This window comes from Artemia sp. Qi Xiang Cuo, chromosome 19 (assembly GCF_049724085.1).
Source record: "Artemia sp. Qi Xiang Cuo chromosome 19, ASM4972408v1, whole genome shotgun sequence".
Taxonomy (NCBI): domain Eukaryota; kingdom Metazoa; phylum Arthropoda; class Branchiopoda; order Anostraca; family Artemiidae; genus Artemia; species Artemia sp. Qi Xiang Cuo.
Window position 1 is genome coordinate 41,368,412 of NC_142812.1, and position 10,143 is coordinate 41,378,554.

Consider the following 10,143-nt stretch of genomic DNA (forward strand, 5'->3'; position numbering starts at 1 on the left):
GTATGACTGGCTAAGAAACCCTGGAGCTTTTAGGGGCCTTGCACGGAAATTTGCAACCACCCAAATGACCTACCCCATACCTTCATCTTCTTTATTTCAAATTTACCCCCGGATACCTTCCTGGGCTAACCACTACCCAGAAGTGAACGTTTTGTTTGCGCCAGCTATTAAAACAGACCTTTCCCTTGCCTATGTAAAATCATTATTTCATGAATTTGAGTCTCAGAGATATATCCACCACCTCTCAATTTTTGTGGATGGCTCAAAAACAGATTCCAGGACTGCTTGTGGAGTCCACTTCCCATCTTTAGGTATAGCAGCTGCTGAAAGGCTCCAAAATGATGTGAGTATCATGACAGCTGAAATAGCTGCCATCAACATTGCATTGGAAACCATTATAAAGATGCCAAACCCCCCAAGAAACACCCCGATTATAATTTATTCAGACTCAAAATCAGCCCTTGCCTCAATATCACCAGAACATTCAGACTACCCAGACAATGATACCTCCACCACTCTTGTACTATTGAACCAACTACTTAAACAAGGTATATCCACAAAATTCCAGTACATCCCAAGTCACATGGGTATAAAAGGGAACCACAAGGCAGATGAAATAGCTAAATCTGCCCTTCAGCTTGAAATAATTTCTGGAAGACCTATCCCAGTAAGAGATGTAAACCATTGGTGCCTAAAAATTTATCTAGCAAACCAATGTCCACCAAACCTTTCTCCATGTACATCCCGGAAAGACTCAAAGATGTACCACAGAATACGATCAAATGCTACTGGCCTTAACAGCCAAACTTATCACTATCAAAACACAACCATTCCAACAGTAATGAGCCCTCTTTGCCGCCTATGTCAAACCTATGATGAGACCATCAACCATGTTCTTTTTGGTTGCCCTGTGGCAACTCTCAACCATAAAAAAGAATGGCTAACTTTATCTGCTATATTCAAGCACCTCAAGCTAACCCCTAATATTGACCAACTAACACACAGGAGACACTCTTCAACTGATGATGCTGAATTGTTCAAAGCTGTCTTTAACTGCCTAAATATAGGTGGTTTCATCAATGATGTATAAAGCCTATTATTGAATAATAATAGTCTAATCTCTATATTTGATTTCCCAGGACCCCCCTGACATAATCATACAATACGAAAAAGGTTAAATGGATTCATCCGAAGCCTCTAATTGAAGAAGAAGAAGAAGAAGAAGAAGAAGTCCTTAGACAAATTGAAATAGCCTAGAGCTTATGGTTATTGCAATTCCATACAAATCAGTGAAAATCAAAGCATGCGTTTCATGTAGCTTAAAGGTATTTAACAACAGCAACCGTACACAACAACAACAGCAACCGTACAAGAAAATCGAAATATATTTTCTTGATTATTATCGCTTCTAATCAGTAGTTGTACCAAACCTATCCTGCTCAAGTCATCCTCAGGGCTATACTGTGGTGTTTATCCTCCCCATATTATTGTGCAGAGGGTTTTATATAATCTTTTTTCCCTTCTTATTTTTTTTTTTTTTTGTTTATTAATGCTTTTTCAATTAGCAAATTTTTATATGACATCAAAAAAAAAACGTCCCCCCAGATCCCAAATCAAATTCCATAGTGAAAGATACCCATCCTGGCTGGTCAAGCACATTATCTGAAAGTTCTAATGATGGCTCCGATTCGGAGAATAGGACAATGATAACTGTAGGTCCTAATGCATCCATAAATGATGATAATGGGTTTCAAGAGGTCCTCTCTTGAAGCTCTAAAAAAAGGAAAAAAATCTCCCCAATTAAAAGCAGTTCCCCTCTCCCTGCCCAAGATCCTCCCTCCAAAAACTTACAAATTTACCTTAAAATTACTCCCACCACCCCCTTTGAAATAAAAATGATCACTGCAATAAGAGTTGCAATTTTTAAATTGCTAAAATCAATGTTCTCTCTTAACATTAACCGTGATGGATCTCTGCTTATAGCTGTAGAAGATCAAAAATCAGCAGATACAATAATTAACCTTAAATCCCTTCTGAATATCCCAATTATTGCATCTAATTGGAACCCATAAAAATCACCAACAAAAATTGTAGTTTATAATGTTCCCCCAGAGATATCTACTCAGGAGTTAAAAGAAGGCCTCTCAGATAGGGTTGGAAACAAAATCCCAGTTGAGGATGTTACCCAACTTGGAAAACCTAACTCTACTGGCCTAAAAACTAGTAGATCCTTCTTATTCACACTAAAGGATAAAATTGATATCCCAGAAAAATTATTCCTATTTGGGCAAATCAAACCACACAAAGAATAAAAACCTAAGCCTATTCAGTGTCAGAAGTGTTTCAAACTGGGACACACGACAAACAAATGCAATGAAATTCTCCAAGAGTGTAGTAATTGTAAATCTTTCCATCCTAAAGAGATGACAACTTGCAAAAACACCCAGCCTACATGCATCAATTGCAAAGGTCCACATGAATCTACAAATAAATCATTATGCCCTGCATACAAGAAAAGAGCTCTAACACTCCAAATATCAACAGAGAAGGCCATCCCATACCCCTTTGCAGCAATGGAAGCAAATGCTGCCCAACAATACCAAAGAAAGCCTGTAATGAAACCAACCAAAACCCCCAAGTCAAATGCCCCAAATGCATCAAGCACCCCATATACAACAATATCTTCTAAGCCCCCTAGCTCAAGTCCCTGTCAGAAGGAATCACCAAGCCAGCAAGCCTTGTTTTCCGGTGAGATGAGGCCAGCCTGGCCCTCCCTCCCAAGAAGAAACAAACCAGAAACACTACCAGGAATCAATCCCTTAACCAACAAACAGGATGCACTACCAAAAATGCAATCCCCAAATATATGCTTATTCATTCTAAACTCTAATGCAGTACAGGCCATGAACTTACATCAACTACAGAAAATAAAAATTATTGCAGAATTGGCAAAAATCTACATCCCAGATGATATGCTCATTCAAGCAAAAAAAGATCTTGCTTTACTTTTAACAAAGCTGAACATTGATACGCAGTCATATGAAGAATAAATCAACAACACAACATTTATCAATACTCCAATGGAATGTAAGATCACTCACAGAAAATAAGCTAAATGAACTAATATCTTCTATGAATAATAATTCCATTAATATTGCTTGCCTCCAGGAAACTCATTTAACCCAAAATTAACAAATTAAGTCTCTGGGATACACTATCCTGAGAAATGATAGATCATCAGAGAGAAAAGGAGGTGATGTAGCTTTAATAGTTAAAAATAATATAAAATTTTGTGGCATCAATTTTCCAGATTTTGAAAATGATGTTGATGTAATTGGTACAAGTGTTTGGCTGAATAATTTAAAAACCTACATAATAAGCTTTTATAACCCTAATGGCCAAACTTCAGATGCCAAGGATTTCTTTAATTATATAAATAATTCTAATATGTTAAAAAACATCATTATTTGTGGTGATTTCAATGCCCACAGCCTTTTGTGGGGGAATAAACCAGCAAATAAAGCTGGTAAATTTATTGAGCATATGATTTCAAATAATAATGAATTAGCTGTTGCTACCCCTCCAAACCTAATTACATATTTTAACCCCAAAAGTGCCAAATTCTACACAATTTACCTACAAATTGTGTCTTTAAATTTTTTGAACAAAATTTACATAAATAAAATTGATAGTCTGTGTACAGACCACTTTGCTATAGTTTGCTCCCTAAATGAACCTGCTGAAACTTCTTCTCATACTTCCAAATATATCAACATTAAAGCAAATTGGTCTATTTTCCAAAATAAGCTAAATGATGAAATTACAAGTTTCACCCAAAGTTCATGCATTTCTAACACAACATTTGACACACATGCTGAAGCCTTGACGTCTTTACTAATAAATACAGCTAATCATGCTATCCCCAGGACAACACCTAAGAAAACATTCCCTAAACAAATTCCTAAAGCATGGTTGACAAATGAGTGCCTAAATAAATGGAAGATAAATAAGGCAGCTAGGACAGAATTCATAAAAAAACCAACACCTACTACATATTTAAAAAAATTACAAGCAGAATCTAATCTAAAAAGGACTATAATAGATGCTAAATATAAATACTGGAATAATTTTGCAAATAATCTCTCCAGAGAAACGCATGAGCCAATTATACATAAAGTCCTAAGCCACATATGTGGGAAAAAGACTTCTCCCAACCCACTCCTGTATGAGCTTATACATAATAATACCCATTATGACAATGATATTGAAAAGGCTAACCTATTTGCAACTCTTTTTGTTAATAAGCTAACATCAAACAATCAAAGCAATCTGTCCACAATTCCTATGAACCCTAGTTACCAACCACGCCCAGGATCCGAGTACATAACTAATCCATTTTCAATCCAGGAATTGAATAATGCAATACATCATATTAGGTCCAAAACTAGCAGCAGCTATGACAATATACACCCTACATGGATAAAGAATCTCACACCTTCATACAAACAAGAACTGCTAAATTGTTATAATCACGCTTGGGCATCCTCTAGGTTCCCCAATATATGGAAATGTTCGTCCCTCCTACCAATCCTAAAGAAAAATAAACCAAAAGATAACCCTGAGTCTTATAGGCCCATAATGATTACACCTGTGATGGGGAAAATAATGGAGAAAATGATTTATCACAGACTCCTCTGGTTTGTTGAGAAAAATAACATGATCCCACACACTCAAACTGGATTCAGGAAATACCACTCCTCAACAGATGCTTTCATTTTGCTAACAAATGCAATAAATGAATCTTTCTCAAAAAATAATATCCTAGTGGCAGCTTTCCTTGATTTTGAAGGAGCATATGACAATGTGAACCACCAAATCCTTTTAAATAAACTTGCAAACCTTGGAGTACCTCCCAAGCTAGTATCCTTTATTAAATCCTTCATAGAAGTGCGAAGTTTCATTGTTTGTGTTGGTTCAGCCTCTTCACCCCAAAAGACAATATCCAAAGGCCTACCTCAGGGAGCAGTCCTCAGTTGCCTCCTATTTGCCCTATATCTCTGGGACATGAACCTACCCCACACGAATCTACAATATGCTGATGATCTGGTGCTATGGTCATCTGGCAACACCTTTCAGATAGCACAGTCAAATCTGCAAAAGTCACTTTTCCAGTTTGAAAAATTCTCTCAACATTCAGATTTACCCATTGCACCCACCAAGTCAAAAATAATCCAATTTCACAGGAAGCGAAACCATGTTAATGCAAAACTAACTCTAAATAAAACAACTATTCCAGAAGATAATAATATTAATTACCTAGGTCTCATGCTTGACCATAAACTTAATTTCCACCTCCACATTTCAAACAAAATAAAAAAATGTTATAGAAAAGCAAATATACTAAAAAGACTTCTTTCCACACCCTGGGGTTGTAAGGAGAAAACCTTACTCCAGTTTTATAAATCACATATAAGACCCCATATTGACTATGGGCTCATTGTCTATGGTGCAAGTGCAAAGACCCAGATGCAAAAAATTGAAACAACACAAAATGATATAATACGTCTCATATTTGGTCTTAGGAAACCCACAAGCACCAAGTTTCTGCTTATGGAGAGTGGATTAACAACAATAAGGGAGAGACGTAGCTTTCTCTTGATAAAACATCTTACAAAAATTGAATCAAATAGCTCACACACATTACATAATTGGTTAAGAAATCCAGCCATGTATAGAGGTATTGCAGATGAGTATGCCAATATTCAAAAGAAGTTCCCTGTACCAGCAAAGTCTATTGCACCTACTTTCCCCCAATCCCCTCCATGGAATTGGTCATTTCCCATAATAAATACTGAATTTTCAAAATGGAATAAAGATTTAACCCCCATTGCTTTTGTCCAGAAAAATTTTGCAGAACTTAATATAATTACCTATAAAAATCACTTCCAAATATTTGTTGATGGGTCAAAAATGAATGAGAAGGTTGCAAGTGGTGTTTTTCTTCCTCACCTGAAAATTGCAATGGGCGAGAGATTATTTAATAATTTATCTATAATGTCTGCTGAGTTAAATTCCATAATCATGGCATTAGAACACCTTAACCAAAACCAATCTTTGATTGAAAATTCGAATAATATTATCATCTATTCCAACTCTTTATCAAGCCTTGAGTTGCTGGCCTCAGCTCCTCAATATAAGTTGGACATTGACACTTATCATTGTCTCAGTATTATTTATAATCTCGCTTCAAGTGGCATAAAAACTTATTTTCAGTACATTCCTAGCCACTCTGGCATAAGTGGTAATCATCAGGTTGATGAAATAGCAAAAAATGCTATAAATATTGACCAGCCAAGTGGGAGACCAATCCCAATTAGAGATATTTACCGATGGAGGCTATCAGATATTAATTTTAATAAGATTAATCCTATCCTTTCCCCCTTTCCCAATAAGTATCTTTACAAAATTTATCATAGAATTCGTTCTGGAACAAATGGACTAAACTTCTTTGCATTCTCATATAAGCTTTCTAATTCAAGTGGTTCAATTCCCCTGTCCCCTCTTTGCAGGCATTGTAATATGAATAATGAAATAATTGACCATTGCCTATTTGAATGTAATATGCTGACGTCTGCACAACATACCGTGCTTTCTAAACTGTTAAAATACTTCAAACACCACAAACTCCCACTCTCAGCCACGAGCCTAGCCAACTATACCTGCACACAGAGTATAGAAATCGACGTCTATCATCTTATATTTGAACTCCTAGAGTCAAAAGATCTGCTGAATGATATCTGAATATATCTAATAAATATGAGGCAATCAAGCCAGTAGCTCTGTAGCCCACAGAGTGAAGCAAAAGGAAAAGGGCTAAATAGTTTTACTGAAATGCCCGCCTGCTGTTAAATAGAAGAAGAAGAAATTTACTGCCCTTTGCTGTATTTGGTAAAGTTCTAATTTAGCTACTTTATACTATCTTGGAAAGGGATTAGGTTAGGAAAATAAAACTGCCATTAATGAATCCATGGTAAAAAACATTCTCAAGGTATTGCCAAGCTTCCATGTTAAATCTCCTCTTATTTCTAAGTCTTAGAAATTTGCTGGTATAGATGTATGAGCAGTTCACCACATAATGGTACATGTTAGGAAACCAATTCTTACTTCATAATATGCACAATAACTCTAGTTAATATATTTTACAGTGGGAGAACCTTCATCTTTGCTTTTTTCCTTGTTTTTCCAGTTTTGTAAGAAATTAATGAATTCCTTAGAACATATATTAACAGAGTATATGCCCCACCCCCAAATGTGCAAATATATACCCCAAATTGTATTCTGAATGTACATATAACCTTTATTTGTACCACAAATGAACTTTACCCCCCCCCCCCTGCATGGGCACCCATATGCGGGGGCAGAGGAGGGATCCAGCCCCCCCCCCTAGCTGAATGATGCAGCCTTATATTTTTGTTTTGAGATATCTGTTATTGAGCATTGGAAGTGCCAATTAGACCAGGTAAGCCCCCCTAAAATTCAGCTTATGGGCACTCTTACCTTCCTGATGTGCAAATATATACCCTGATTTGGATATATTTAGGGGGGAGGTAAAGTTCATTTGTGATGCAAATGAAGGTTATATTTACAATGAGAATGCAGTTCTGGGTGTATAAAAATACCCCAGAATTAGACATTAAGCACACTAAGAAATTCATAAATTTCTTAGAAAAACTGGAAAACAAGGAAAGAAATAAACATAAAGGTTCTCTTGCTGTAAAATAGGGTAAAGATAATGATGGTTCAATAGTTTTTGTAAAAAAAAAAAAAAAAAAAAAAAAAAAAACTTTTTATACTCTGGAAGGCTTAATTTAAAGTCTTTTGGTTTGAAAAGGGTTTCAGTATGTAAGAAAAACTTCTACAAATCTAACTGTTTGATTGGAAGTTTTATCAGAAAAGGGGACAAAGATCCGATTTTCTCAAATCAGAGCATTTTCACCAACAAATTTGGCAGAACAGAAAGTTAGGCTACCTGTTTTTGACATAATTTGGAACCCAATTTTATACATGTTGAAATACTTGTGGGCAAGTGCTGGTTCATTTGACATGCCTATTTTTTTACTTTATTTCTCTTCAACTTTTTTAATGTGTAAATGTATAAAACACTATTCAGATAGTAGAAGCAAAAAATTGCCTCAAGTATAGGAATGAAATTGGATAATCATATGGAGTGTAATTTTGTCACCTAGGTCTTTATTATATAATGGGATATATAATAGTGTGATATGGGTCTCTCTATAAATTGTATCTGGAATGGCCCACTTTCTCTCAGCTTCAATGGTCCAGCAAACATTTTTTTGCTGTTCATAGTGAAAGTGTTGTCAACATTTTGTTGTTTCAAAGTTAATCTACCATTTTAATCCACTTAAAACTTTTTTGTTTTATTTATCCTTTGTCTGTAAAGTCCAGAATTCTTGAAATACGCATGTCCTACTTAAGATTATTAGAAGTTTGTGACACCAAGGAGTTTAACATATTTCATTAGCATTTTGGGTGGGATTGGGTCTAAAAAAAACAGGAGTGGATTTCAAAAATTGTAAGAAGTTTGTTGTCAATATACTTAAATAGATAAATAGATAGATTTATTTCTATATAACAGTAAAATAATTACACAACAACATACAAATCCCACAATGGCTTCATGGCCTGTAATTCACTTGACTTGTGGAATTCACTTTCATATGTAAATTTTTGGCTTTGTCCAAAACATGGGTGGATTTTGATTGGGTCATTTTTGGTAGTTCTATGACATACTTCAAGGATCAGCAGGTCATCTACATATTAAAACCTTTGAGGGAATCTTACCAGTTCTATTAATCAGTACTACATATAAGAGTGGTCCTAGCAAGGCTCCTTGAGAAATTTCACACTTATTAGGGAGAAGAATTCCAGAGAGAATATTTTGTATTTTGTGGCTTGGGATCAATTTGAAAAAAAAACATATAAAATTTACTAAGAGAGGGTCTACTTTAAATTTATTCAGTGATAAATGAATTAGGGTGTTATGATCAACCAAGTCAAATGCTTAAAATTGGGAAAAGTTTGAGGCAAGCAGCAGTTCCTCAGTTGAAGGAAAAATCTAGCATAAATTCCACAGTAAAACTGTGTTTAAAAAAAAACCTTTTTTAATGTTTTTTTCATGAAATTTTGATAAAACAGCATTTTATCTTAATCTTCTGTTATCAGTTTCTTTTTTTCTGGTTTTAGTACTGAAAATACAATTCCTCTTATGTTAGTAGAATTTAAAGCCACATCAATGTTTTTTTCTAAATATAGGAAATGTATTTGCAGATTTTTGAAAACTCATAAATTGGGATTGAACAAAGTTGTGAAATTAAAAAAAAACAACATTGATATGGCTTTAAATTCTACTTAAATAAAAGGAATTGCATTTTCAAAACTAAAGCCAGAGAAAAAGAAACTGATAACTGAAAATTAAGGTAAAATGTTGTTTTGTCAAAATTTCAATAGAAATTTCAGGACCCTCTAGAGGGAGAAGCAGTAGAGATAGGTACTGCAAAATACCTTCCCAGGCCATACTTCAGCCTGTACACCCATCCCTGAAAGTTTCATTTTCCTAACTTTAGCCTTTCCAAGATAGCCAAAAGTAGCTAAAGTAGAATTTTACCGCAAAGCAATTCCCAGGAAATCATTGAGCCTCTTGATACATTCCTTAAGAGTTTCATTCAGCATAAATTTAGGGCCAGTACTGGTCAGAATGAGACATGTTTAGAAACATTTCTTACTTCATAATATGTACAATAACCATAATTAACATATTCTCCAGGGAGGCACCTTTATCATCACATTTCACTGTTGTACAATTATTTTTAAGAAAATTGAAAAATAAACATATTTGATTGTATTATTCCATTTTTAATTAGGCCTATTCTATATAGCCTATAAGATTTCTGAATGTAATAAATCAAGTATCTTCTTAATGTAGTATTTATTTTAGTCACAGGAATTAACAATACTGTTATCGTGGTCTATTTATAAATAATTTTAAGCAAACAACCTTATGTAATTCACTTAAAAATGTTTGCTGCTCATCAATGTTGCCGAAAATATGGCTCACGATATTCA